Here is an 11,673-nt window from a genome sequence, read left to right on the forward strand (position 1 = left end):
TATAAGATCCATAAATTAGTAAACTAAGCCATATATACAAGGTTTTATCTAGCTAAATGAAAGTAAACGAGTTTAGCTACTCATAACTGAAATTAAACACACAAATTCAATAATAATTGACATGATTCAAGTATGCAAACCGAATGTGATGATTGGATCTTCGAATTCTTAATCTTCCAACTATCCTTCCTCTAAAAGAATGATTTTTTTGCACTTTTCTTACCTCGAATATCGAGTATCTTAGAATATCCTCTCCCCAAAAAGTTCTCTAAATCGATAATGAAAAGGAGTTTATATAGATTTTGATTTTACGTGGCTCACGTCGTGAGATAGGAGTCTCACATCGTGAGCTTGGTGTTTATCCGTATCGAGCAAGGATTCTGACTTCCGCGTAGTAATCTTCTAGAATTTCCTCCTCATGCCATGAGCTTGATGTCTCATGTCTCTTCTTTTAAGCTCCAATCCTCCAAAGTTCCAATGCTTGTCACTTCTGGTCCATATTCTTCAAGAGTGTCTTTATTGGCTACAAAATATAAATTAATTCAATAAGTATCACATATCTTTGCAATTAACCAAAATATTAGTTAAAATGTATTAAAATATTGCCTTAAAATGTGTATAAATATGGCAATATCACCCCCCCCCCCCCCCCTTATTGGAATGTTCTAGAATTCTTCAATGCTTAACTTTTAAACATTGTCACCTTTAGTACCTATACTTTTAACTAATCCAATTAATCCCAAAATTAATTCCAATTAATTTCTAATTAATTATTAATTAAATAATACTATTTCTAATTAATATATTAACCTCATAATTTATTAATAAATTATTTATTGCTATTTATTTATCTTATAATAAACCAATAAATCAACCACTCTCTCCAAAAAGTCATTCTGTCAATTACTAGGGTTGAGGGCAACTCAAAAGGAATCTGCTTTTAATTCAAGTACATACTAATTTAGTTATTTCTTAGACACCTAATCTAACAGTCTCCCACTTGGATAAGTCTAATAACTATAGTTGCAAGTATAACTTCAAAAAATTGACTAGCAAATTTTAGCTACCAAAAGTCGTTGTCAAACTTTGACCTAGTCAGTGACTTGCAATGTATAATCTCCATATACAATCTACAATCTATTCATGACAGTCTTGATTCATTACTTACTTCCAAAAATATGAGCGACTATGGATTTTCAAATAATCAAATCATTCGGGAAGTAAAACATGCAAAATGAAACATAAGAATAAATGATTGAAAAAGACAGTAACAATACTCATAAATAATCTCTATTATTCAATCACCAAGGTCAATTACATTTATCTTGTTACAAGTTTCAAATGATATCAACTAACTCCTAAAACTAATATCATCTCTTAAGCCTATGCTCCTCACATGCTGGTTATGCTTAACCCTACTCAGAGCCTTTGTGAAAGGATCTGTAGGATTATCTTCTAAGGATACTCTCTTCATAATAAAATGACCTTCTTCAACTCTATTATGATGTAATGGTACTTTCTGTCGATATGCTTAGATCTATCATGATCCTAGGGTTGTCTGTTCAGAGCAACCACACCTTCATTATCACAGTAAAGTTCTAATGGCTCTTGAATTATCAGGACTACTTCAACATCTTTGATGAAGTTCTTTAACCAAGCCTCCTCCTTTGATGCCTCACTTTTTGTGATGTACTCTGATTCACAAGTAGAACCAGCCCCCGTATCTTGCTTGGAACTCTTCCAAGTCAACGCTCCACCATTTAACACAAACCTCCAGCCTGACTGAGAACAAACGTTGTCTCAATTTGTCTGAAAGTTGGTGTCCCTATATCCAGTTACTCTTAACGTATCACTGCCACCAAGAACTAAAATCATATCCTTCGTCCTTCGTAGATACTTTACTATGTTCTTTACTGCAATCCAATGAGTTATGCCTGGATTTCTCTAAAAGTGACTGACCGTGCTTAAAGCAAAAGACACATCAAGATGTGTACATGTCATATCATACATAATCGAATCTACAACCAAAGCATATGGGACTCGACTCATATCAACTATCTCTTCATCTGTACTGGGACTTTGAGTCTTACTTAACCTGTCATTACTCTAAATAGGTGGTTCCAATTTCTTTGAATTTTCCATATTAAACTGTTTTAGTACCTTATCCAAGTAAGTACTTTGACTAAGACCAATAAGTCTTTTCTTTCTATACCTCATAATCCTAATCCCAAGAATATAGGTAACTTCCCCTAGATCCTTCACGGCGAAACGCTTTCCAAGCCAAGATTTTACTTCTTACAAGGTCGGAATGTCATTTCCTGTAAGGAGTATATCATCAACATCCAACACTATGAAAGTTACTATACTCTCACTAGCTTTGACATACACGCATGACTCATCCTCGCTCCGAGAAAAACCAAACTTTCTTACTTTCTCATGGAAACAAAGATTCCAATTGTGAGATGCTTGTTTCAATCCATAAATGGATTTCTCAAGCTTACACACTCTATTAGGAAACTTTGCATGTACAAAACCCTATAGACGACTCATGTAAACATCCTCATCCAACTTCCTATTAACAAAAATAGTTTTGATATCCATCTGACATATTTCATAATCATGAAAGGCAATTATGGCAATCATTATCCTGATAGACTTGATCTTATCCACTTGTGAAAAAGTCTCATCATAATCACCCCCAAAGGTTTGAGTAAAGCCCTTTGCAACCAGTTGTGCCTTGAACATGTGTAATTTCCCATCCATGTCGATATTCTTCTTGAAGATCCATTTGCAACCCATTGTCTTTCGACCAGGTTATTGATCAACCAAAATTCCAAACTTGGTTGTTATACATGGACTGAATCTCGCTGTTTACTGCTTTTTTTTCTATTTGGCGGCCTCAGGGCTCGCCATCACTTCCTTGTAGTTAGCTGGCTCATCTAAATTTACCAGTGTACTATCACTAATAAATGTATCACCATCAGACGTTATATGGAAACCATAGAATGTTGGTGGCATGCTAACTCTACCGGATCGGAAAAGAGGTAATGAACTGTCAATGGGCTCAAAAGGAGTCTCATCCTCTAGTTGAGAGCTAGTATCTTCTAAGGTTCCTTTATTGGTTGATTCTAGAATTTCTTTCAAATCAATAGCACTCCTATGATCCTCTTTGATTATGAGCTCTCTCTCGTGAAGGACTTCTCTTCGAGCTACAAAGACCATGTTCTCACTAGGTCTGTATAACATGTATCCAAAAGATTTGTGTGGGTAACCAATGGAAATACATCTCTCACTTCTAGGTTCTAGATTATCATGAGTCTCTCGTCTAAAGAAAACTTCACAGCCTCAAACCTTGATGTGGCCTAGCGAGGGAACTTTCTGTATCAACATCTCGTAAGATGTGTTGGCAACCTTTTCAGTAGGGACAAGATTAAGAATATGGGCGGTTGTCTCCAAGGCATACCCCAAGAAAGAACTAGGAAGTGAAGCTCGACTCATCATGGAATGAACCATGTCTAACAAGGTTCGATTTCTTTTCTCAGCCACACCATTAAGTTGTGGTGTCCTACGAGGAGTTAATTGTGAAACTATTCCACATTCCTTGAGATAGTTGAGGAACTCGATACTAAGATACTCTCCATCTCTATCAGATCCAAGCATCTTTATCTTCCTGCCCAGTTGATTCTCGACCTCGTGTTTAAAATGTTTGATATTTTTAAAGGTTTATGATTGCAGTTTGATTAAGTAGACATACACATATTTGCTATAATCATTCGTAAATGTCACGTAGAATCGATTGCCATCCCTTGTGGTTGATCTGAAGAGCCCATGCACATCTGTGTGTATTGCGTCCAAGAAACCTTCACCACTTTCTCAAGACCCAATGAAAGGTAATTTTGTCATCTGTGTGTATTCCTTATATGAAATTGGCATCATTACTGTAGTTGCTTAGTGTATGTATCACGACCGTGCATAATTAAGATCTTATAGCCTGAGAATGTTTGGTTTGGCCTTATTTCTTGTTCTTGTTTGATGAAGGGATTAGGGTAGGATCAGGTATTTGAAATTCTATAGGGTCCAACGTTATGTATGGCTAGCATACGCGAGTGCTGCAGGGTTGGTGGAAGTTTCATGGGTGGGTTGTGAGAGGCTGGGAGGCCAGTTATGAGATATTTAGCATTCCTATAGGAGTGAGGATTGAGCACTCGCTATGTTTATGTATATTGTTAGGGTGTTTTGGTGATACTTGAGACAAATATGGGTAGGTGTGGAAGGTAGTATGGGCCCGTACTACTAAAAGCACAGGACCCATACGCGTATCAAGGAAGTCACAAACCTTGGGGTTTAGTTGGGAGTTGGTTCCCTATTATTGTATGGATTATCCGAGATCTCTCTGGTGTATTATTAGAATGGTGGTTACGAGACGTCTTGAGACCGGATTCGGGTTAGGATTGGGAGCTGCTGGCAGCCAAGATAGATCAGGATGATCAGAGGAGCATGTCAGTGAGATCATCCTAGATGATGTGATCGATATTTCCCAGGGACAGTTGGCGGAGATGTTTGAGTCTATCAAGACCGCCGCGGTTGAGTATTTTGATGAGCGTTGTGCAGCCTTGCTGAGACGTTTGCTGCAGCAGCTACAACAGCTGTAACGGTGGCAGGGGGAGGAGCCAGTTGGGCTTCCAATATCGGGACTTCGATAACGCGAAGCCCCCGATTGTTGATAGGGTTTAAGACCCGGTTATAGCCATGAGGTGGCCATATGATGTGGAGGGATGTTGCTTCACATGTTCGTGTCCTACTGACCAGAAGGTCAGGCATGCTCTGAACCTGCTGAGGTCCGTAGAGAAGGACTGGTGGGAACTTGTTACTAGGACATATTCTGAGGAGTAGAGAGCTACAGTTACATGGAATCATGGAGATGTTCTATACTCGTTACATTCTGCGGGTTGAGCGGGAGAGGCTAGCACGTGAGTTTCTAGATTTGAGGCTTCAGGGGTTTTGCTTGAGGCCGGGATGTGAGTCGTAGGGACTCCAGAAGGGAGTGATGATTATATTCAGCTGGAAGTAGAATGGTTAATTGATGGATTGGAATATCATTTTCTAGGGCAAGGATTGTGCCCTTTCAGTTTTTCGAGCTCGAAGGAGTGAGCAGACTTGTGACCCCAGGATCAGGTTGTATTCCAGCTCGGGGTCAACTAGTCGTCGGGGTTGGCGACATTATTTCAGCGTTGGTGAGCGTAGGTGGGTCGATGTGGCATGAGTGTCTTGTGAGGCGTACGCGATTACCGTCCCGACCCATAGGAGCTAAGATCCGATTCACATTGGATCTCTTGTATCGGGCGGTAAGCATTGATTGTGCGATCTATTGTACTTTTGGTATTGTAGACTATGTCTTGGGAGTAGTTGTAGCCCAGTTTAGGGCAGAGATTGCTTCAGCTACTGCAGTTCAACTATGGATGATTGAGCTGGTGAGTGAGTCAGGGTGCGAACCCATAATGAAATGATTTCTAGAGCCTGAGAGTGGGAGACTTGTCTGGACCATCTTGGGAATAAGGGTATTATCTGGAAGGTCTGCGGACAGGGTCCCCGAGGATTGTTATTCAACATTGTCAGGATTCAGTGGTTTTAGTAACCATTATTGATTGGCGGATGAGAGCGCCAAGGGAAGTAGCTCGTTGCTGAGATATTAGTTAGAGAACCTATCTTTAGGTCTTCAAGATTTAAATGTGGGATCATTCAAGTAATAGAGACTGTCAGTTTCACTGGGATTCAGGAAGTGTTCAGCTAGCTCTTAAAAGTGTGTGATCATTTGGATTTGGCTGGTAACGGAGCACTAGTTGGAAAGAGTTGGTTATCATCGGATCGATCGTTGGAAAGTGAGAACGATTGGGAATTCTCCAACTTTCATGTATTGTGAAGATTTATTCGAATCTAAGTGGGGGAGAATTATCCCGGGATTCAGAAGTGGGAGTGGTTTTGAAACTGGGATAAGTTTCACATCCTTGTTAGGTAGAAAGGCGGCCCAAGTGGCTGTTTGGTTTGAGAGTTGTGTAAGTTGGGAGTTCGGTAAAACTCCCCAGCATGTGTATCGCGTCTTCTCGGTGCTTGATAGCAGAATTTGGGGAATCAGTTTGGGGTTCTAGTCATGAATTGAGTTCAGTTCGGGTGTTTGGTCGAGGGTGTGATAAACTCTAAGGGTAATTGGATTGGTAGATTGAGGGTAAGTCATCCGAATGCGGTTGTGTTAGAGCGAAAGTGTTATAATACTGCGGGGGTAGCTGTAAGATTCACAAGCGATCAGATAGTATGGAAAGTGTTTTAAGACTGCGGGGGTAGCCGTAGCATTCACTAGTGGGCAGATAGTGAGGGAACTGTTGTGAGCCCTTGTACATTGCATCTTCACAATTCTATATCCATCTTACCATCTACCCATTAAAAGAAATGAGGGCATTTATTTTAAGGTTCAATCACCCTATGATTCTTATACTATAATAGTTCGTCTCTCTGACTTGTCCATGGAAATTTCAAAATTTCCTTTTCTCTTTTTTGTCTTCATGACAACCCTTTTTTTAACAAATTAACTTTAAATGTTCATTATTTTCGACACCTTGTTAGTACTATAAAAACCTTGATGTTCACTTTGCATTCTTCAATAGTCCATCATGTGAAATTGTCTTCCCCCCTTGGTCGATCATAGAACCTCTTCCGGACACTACTTCTTCATCATCATGTTATTAGATTTTGAAGTCTGGATTGTTCTAACGCCCTCATCATGTTCCTGTGTAATCTTAACTTTTAATCACAATTCATAGAACTTGTAAGATGGGCTTACAAATTTCCTCCCGTTAAATCGTTCATCACGGTAGTCTAGTACCTTAGGGTATGGTACTCTCATGGACTTATGACAATTCATAGAACTCCTGATTTTGTTGAAGAGCTTGTTGTTTCTCATCTTCCAAATACACCTGTAACAAGGTGAAAATTTAAAACAATTTTTCATTTTTAAAATGCATACTCTTCATAACATCTCGTATAAAAATCTCTTTTATTCAATTACAAAGCACAACTCCATTAATAATCCAGGATCCTCATAACTCTTTCTTTGGTGTGTACAATCAAGCCGGTGCCGTCCCGCGATTCCGAGAGGAAAACCTGAAACACATAACACATAACACGGTAAGCACGCAGCTTAGTGAGTTCCCCAAAATACCATATATAACACATATTAGCCACTCGAGGCTATAACTCTACGGACCCTCCGGTCCTAACTCTATGGACCCTCTAGTCCTAACTCTGTGAACCTTTCGGTTCTAACTCTGTGAACCTTTCGGTTCTAACTCTGTGAACCTTCCGGTTCCAACTTTGTAAACTCTGGAACATACACGACATGAGTCACATAGAAATAATGTAGTGTATCACAATCACATAAATAGCATACAAGATACTCTGTCATATAACTCTAATTACCACTCTAGGTAAAGTATAGTGAGAAGACTCACCTGGCAAGCAGAAAGCAGCTATCCTTACACTCGAATCTCGAACTCGCCACTGCCTAACACATAAGGCAAATATCTCTAATTAACACTCGAAATCTCAGCTCTAATTAACCGAAAAATACTCTTTCCCTCTCTAATTGGGAAGTGGATAAAAGACCATTTTACCCCTCCAAGGTCTCTATTACTTATGTTGACCAAGACCCACAGTCAACAAAAGTCAACTCAAGTCAACAGTCCCACTTGGCCCGACTCGGTGAGTACACCTTTGTGACTCGTCGAGTTCACTCATCTTCCCGAAGTCTCTTGAAGATCCAGCTTAACTTGTCGAGCCGACCCCACGACTCGCCGGGCTAAATCGCGATTCAGTCCAGACATGAAACCCTAGCCGACTCGTCGAGTTGGCTCATTGACTCGGCGAGTCCATTCAGACTTTTCCTTATCCAGACGATTTTAACCAAATCTAACACTCTTATCTATAGATCTATCATTCCAAGGCTTAATACTTACATAAAGTTTCGATCTTTACGCTAATGCACGGAGTTATAGCTCCAAAACACCAAAACACACTCTTCATGAAGGTTTTTGCTCAACAACCTTCATTTGGGACACTAAAGCCGAGGCATCTAGCCTCTAAGGACCTCTCAAGGCTCAGATCTAAGGTTTCCCACCTCAGATCATGTCTCACTTAGCTCAAAGATAAAAGGAGGGGAGTTAAGCCCTAAAACTCCCAAGATCTAGAGGTCTAATCACGATTAGATGAAAAGGATGCAAGGTCATACCTTCCACAACAGCTCCATGAGAAGATAAGCTAGATCCACAGCCTCCATCTCGTTCCTTGCTTGATTCATGCACCTTTCCTTCCACATAACTCACTAAATCACTTGATTTCATCATAAGAACTCACCCCAAGCTCCCATGGTGATTTAGGGTTTCTCACAGAGGATATGAGGCGCACCCAAGGTCATAAGTTCCTTTAAATACGCTCCAAACCCGGATCTTAGGGTTTTCTCGAACCAGTATCTACTCGGCGAGTCCCTCTTCTGACTCGTCGAGTCCACTCATTAAATCTCCCGAAGGATCCCAACTCGACTCGGCGAGTTGGACCCTCAACTCGTCGAGTCCCCGCTTGAAACTCAAGGTTAGCCTTTACAATAATATCCCTGAAATCCGGATGTTACAACACCAAAAATAACCGTAAATAATAGCAAGGAGCACCTTTCTCTTTTTGGGATAGCGGCCCCAATTTGCTGCAAAATCAAGAACCTCTTTCACTGTGTTAAAATTTTGATCCATAATTCCACACCAATTAAAAATCCAGGAAAGCACCTCCCTAGCAAAAGGGGCAAGAATGATTCGTGTAGTCCAAGCCATTGACGCATAAGTGACAATCTAAGGAAGGAATCCAGACACCCTTTTGACGAGAGCATAACTAAAGGGGATGTGGTCCAAGAAAGTGCCCCAAATAAAACCAATGACTTTTAAGGGGACCAATTTTAGTCGGACAGTGGGATTATGAACACTAAATGTCAATTTGGAGTCAATGATACACCAGAGATCATGAACATAAAAGTTACCCTCATCATCTAATTTGGAGGTCCAAGAGTCGACATGATCAAAGATGGAGAACCCATTCAGGAGGCCGGTAATACGAGTTAATTCCTTGAGATTGTTGTTGTAATTATGTATGGATTCCAACTCCAACTAAACTCATGATGTCTAAAACCATGATGTGAAACCTGATCAACAACTAGGGATGTCTTTTTTTCAAGCGCATACAGAAGAGGAAAACGAGAGGCAAAATCACCTCTGCTATGCCAATCATCCCGCCAAAAGAGGGTTTGGTTTCCACATCCAACATTGCATGAGAGAATCTGCATCGGGGAGCATAGCTACGTATACAGTCTTGTTGATGAAAATGACACTTATAGTAGTTAGAGATAAAAATCATTTATGAATAAGAGTGATGTATCACCAAAAGAGCGAATGATTGTTTATATCAATAATTTTCTCCTTACACCTTATCTGCTTAATCTACAACAACTCTAATCATCCTAACTTAACTAAATAAACATTTTCACTTTTCTTGTATTCAAAAATCTTATTAAAATAATATCAATGTGTTCTTACTTCTTACGCTTCTCAAGGCTCGCATGTCTTAATTAACTGTTTATGAGACTTGTTTGATGCTTTTTTAATGTATGAATTATATTCATAAACTATCAAGATGCTAAAAAACACATTATAAAATAGAGTTGCCTAAACTAAGATTGTACAACCATTAAATTACTTTTTCTGATCCTATTACAAAACCAAAAGTACAACTGTACATGTGAGATAATTAATCAAATATCTCTACCTTTCTAAGTTTAACCGTTCCAAATGAAATGTTTTTCCAGAAGTTTCAATAAACCCAAAGACTTGTGATAACAACTACATCAAAGTTTTTCATTTAAACCATTTTAAGCTTAACATTGTCTGACCAAGATGCCAAATCCACAAACGTATTACCCACTACCAAGAAATCATGCTCCGAATAGACTTTGCAACCGGACAACTAAGGCTGCAGGGAGTGGCCGCGGTTAGGGAGTGCGGTTTTGCCACCTAGGTAGTGAACACCACCCCCAGGGTGCGGTTTAGACCGCAGTGTGGTAAGAAATGGCCGCGTTTTGTGATTGGTAGGGAGAATTTGATTATTTTGTGATTCGTTGGGGAGAAAATTAAAGTTTTTATTTAACTTTTTTTTTTAAAATAAAGTGTGACACCACTCCTTGGGTGTGGCAAGGAACCACACTCTTGTGATAAAAAATGATGTAGAACTTATGTGGCAATAAAGGAAGTGCGCTTTCGGTGACACCACTCTCTCCAGCCTAATGAGAAAATTGATCAATGATCTCGATAGATGAATCACACATGTGGCAAAGGATTTAGTCAAATTAAATTCATTTAAAAACCAAGTTTGTACACACTTAGGCATCTGATACTATCATTCTCAGTTAGACGCAAACCTTAAAGAATATTTGTTGTGAGATTTGTCTGATGTTTTACAATTAACTCATGCTACAATATTCTAAGTTAGATATATTATATATGGTTATAACTTTTTGATCAAACAGCATAATCTGAAGGGTGTAAAATATAATGTTTGAGATAGTTGAAAGACTCCATACTTATAGATAACCATGCACTTAGAAAAATATTTATAAGATATGCATCATAAAAATATAAAAAATTAAACACAAAAGATGGAATCAAATAAGTGAGCATGCCTAGCATAAGTGATGAGTTAAAAGCATGTTGCTGTAATGGATATTACATAATCATAATATAATGGTAAAGCATATACAAGTTGTAATAAAAACATAAATAAAATATATTTTACGTTATAATATAATAAAAGATAAAGCAAATTTAAATTGTAAAATAAATAAGAATAAATAAAATTCAAGTTGTAATGTAAAGCAAATTCAAAACGATCACAAATGAAGTGATGATCTAAAGTGTTACGATTGCTTAAAAACATTTAAAATATTTAGCCATGTTTAATGATAGTTTTTTCAAGTTTATTTTATTTTATTATTTCTATAAGTTTTTAGAAGACTTTTTATTATTGAAGAACAATATGTTTTTTTTTGAACCGGCAAATACAAATATACTAATCTAGTCCTAAACTAACACATAATTCCATCTATATCCACGACGAGATTTGAACCCTCGACCTCAAAGAGGGAAGGCACCACCTGAACAATATGTTTTTTTAAGCGTCATTTCAAATACTTACTATTCTTTAACCATTTAATTTAAAAAACTCTGTTACATTTGATCCATATATTAACACATTTAGTTACATTTTACTTTTTATATCCTAATTATGTTTAGATGTTAGACTTTTTTTTATATGTTTAGGTGTTAGACCCTTTTTTATTTAATCAATTAATTTAATAAACAAAAATATTAATATATTTTATAAAAAAATTATATAATTTAAGTATAATTGTTAAAACTTTTAAAATTAAAAAAAAATTAATCTCATAAAAAACTTTATATTCTGTGTTTTTTTGGGAATAAATTTCATTTTTATTTTTTCATGAAAACGACCTTATATTTTTTTTCATTTTTTTTTGGAAAAACCATCAACTTTGTGTTTTTTTTTTCCAAAAAACCTCTGAACCTTCTA

Source organism: Lactuca serriola, chromosome 8, assembly GCF_051521515.1.
Source record: "Lactuca serriola cultivar US96UC23 chromosome 8, Lser_US96UC23_V15, whole genome shotgun sequence".
NCBI lineage: Eukaryota > Viridiplantae > Streptophyta > Magnoliopsida > Asterales > Asteraceae > Lactuca > Lactuca serriola.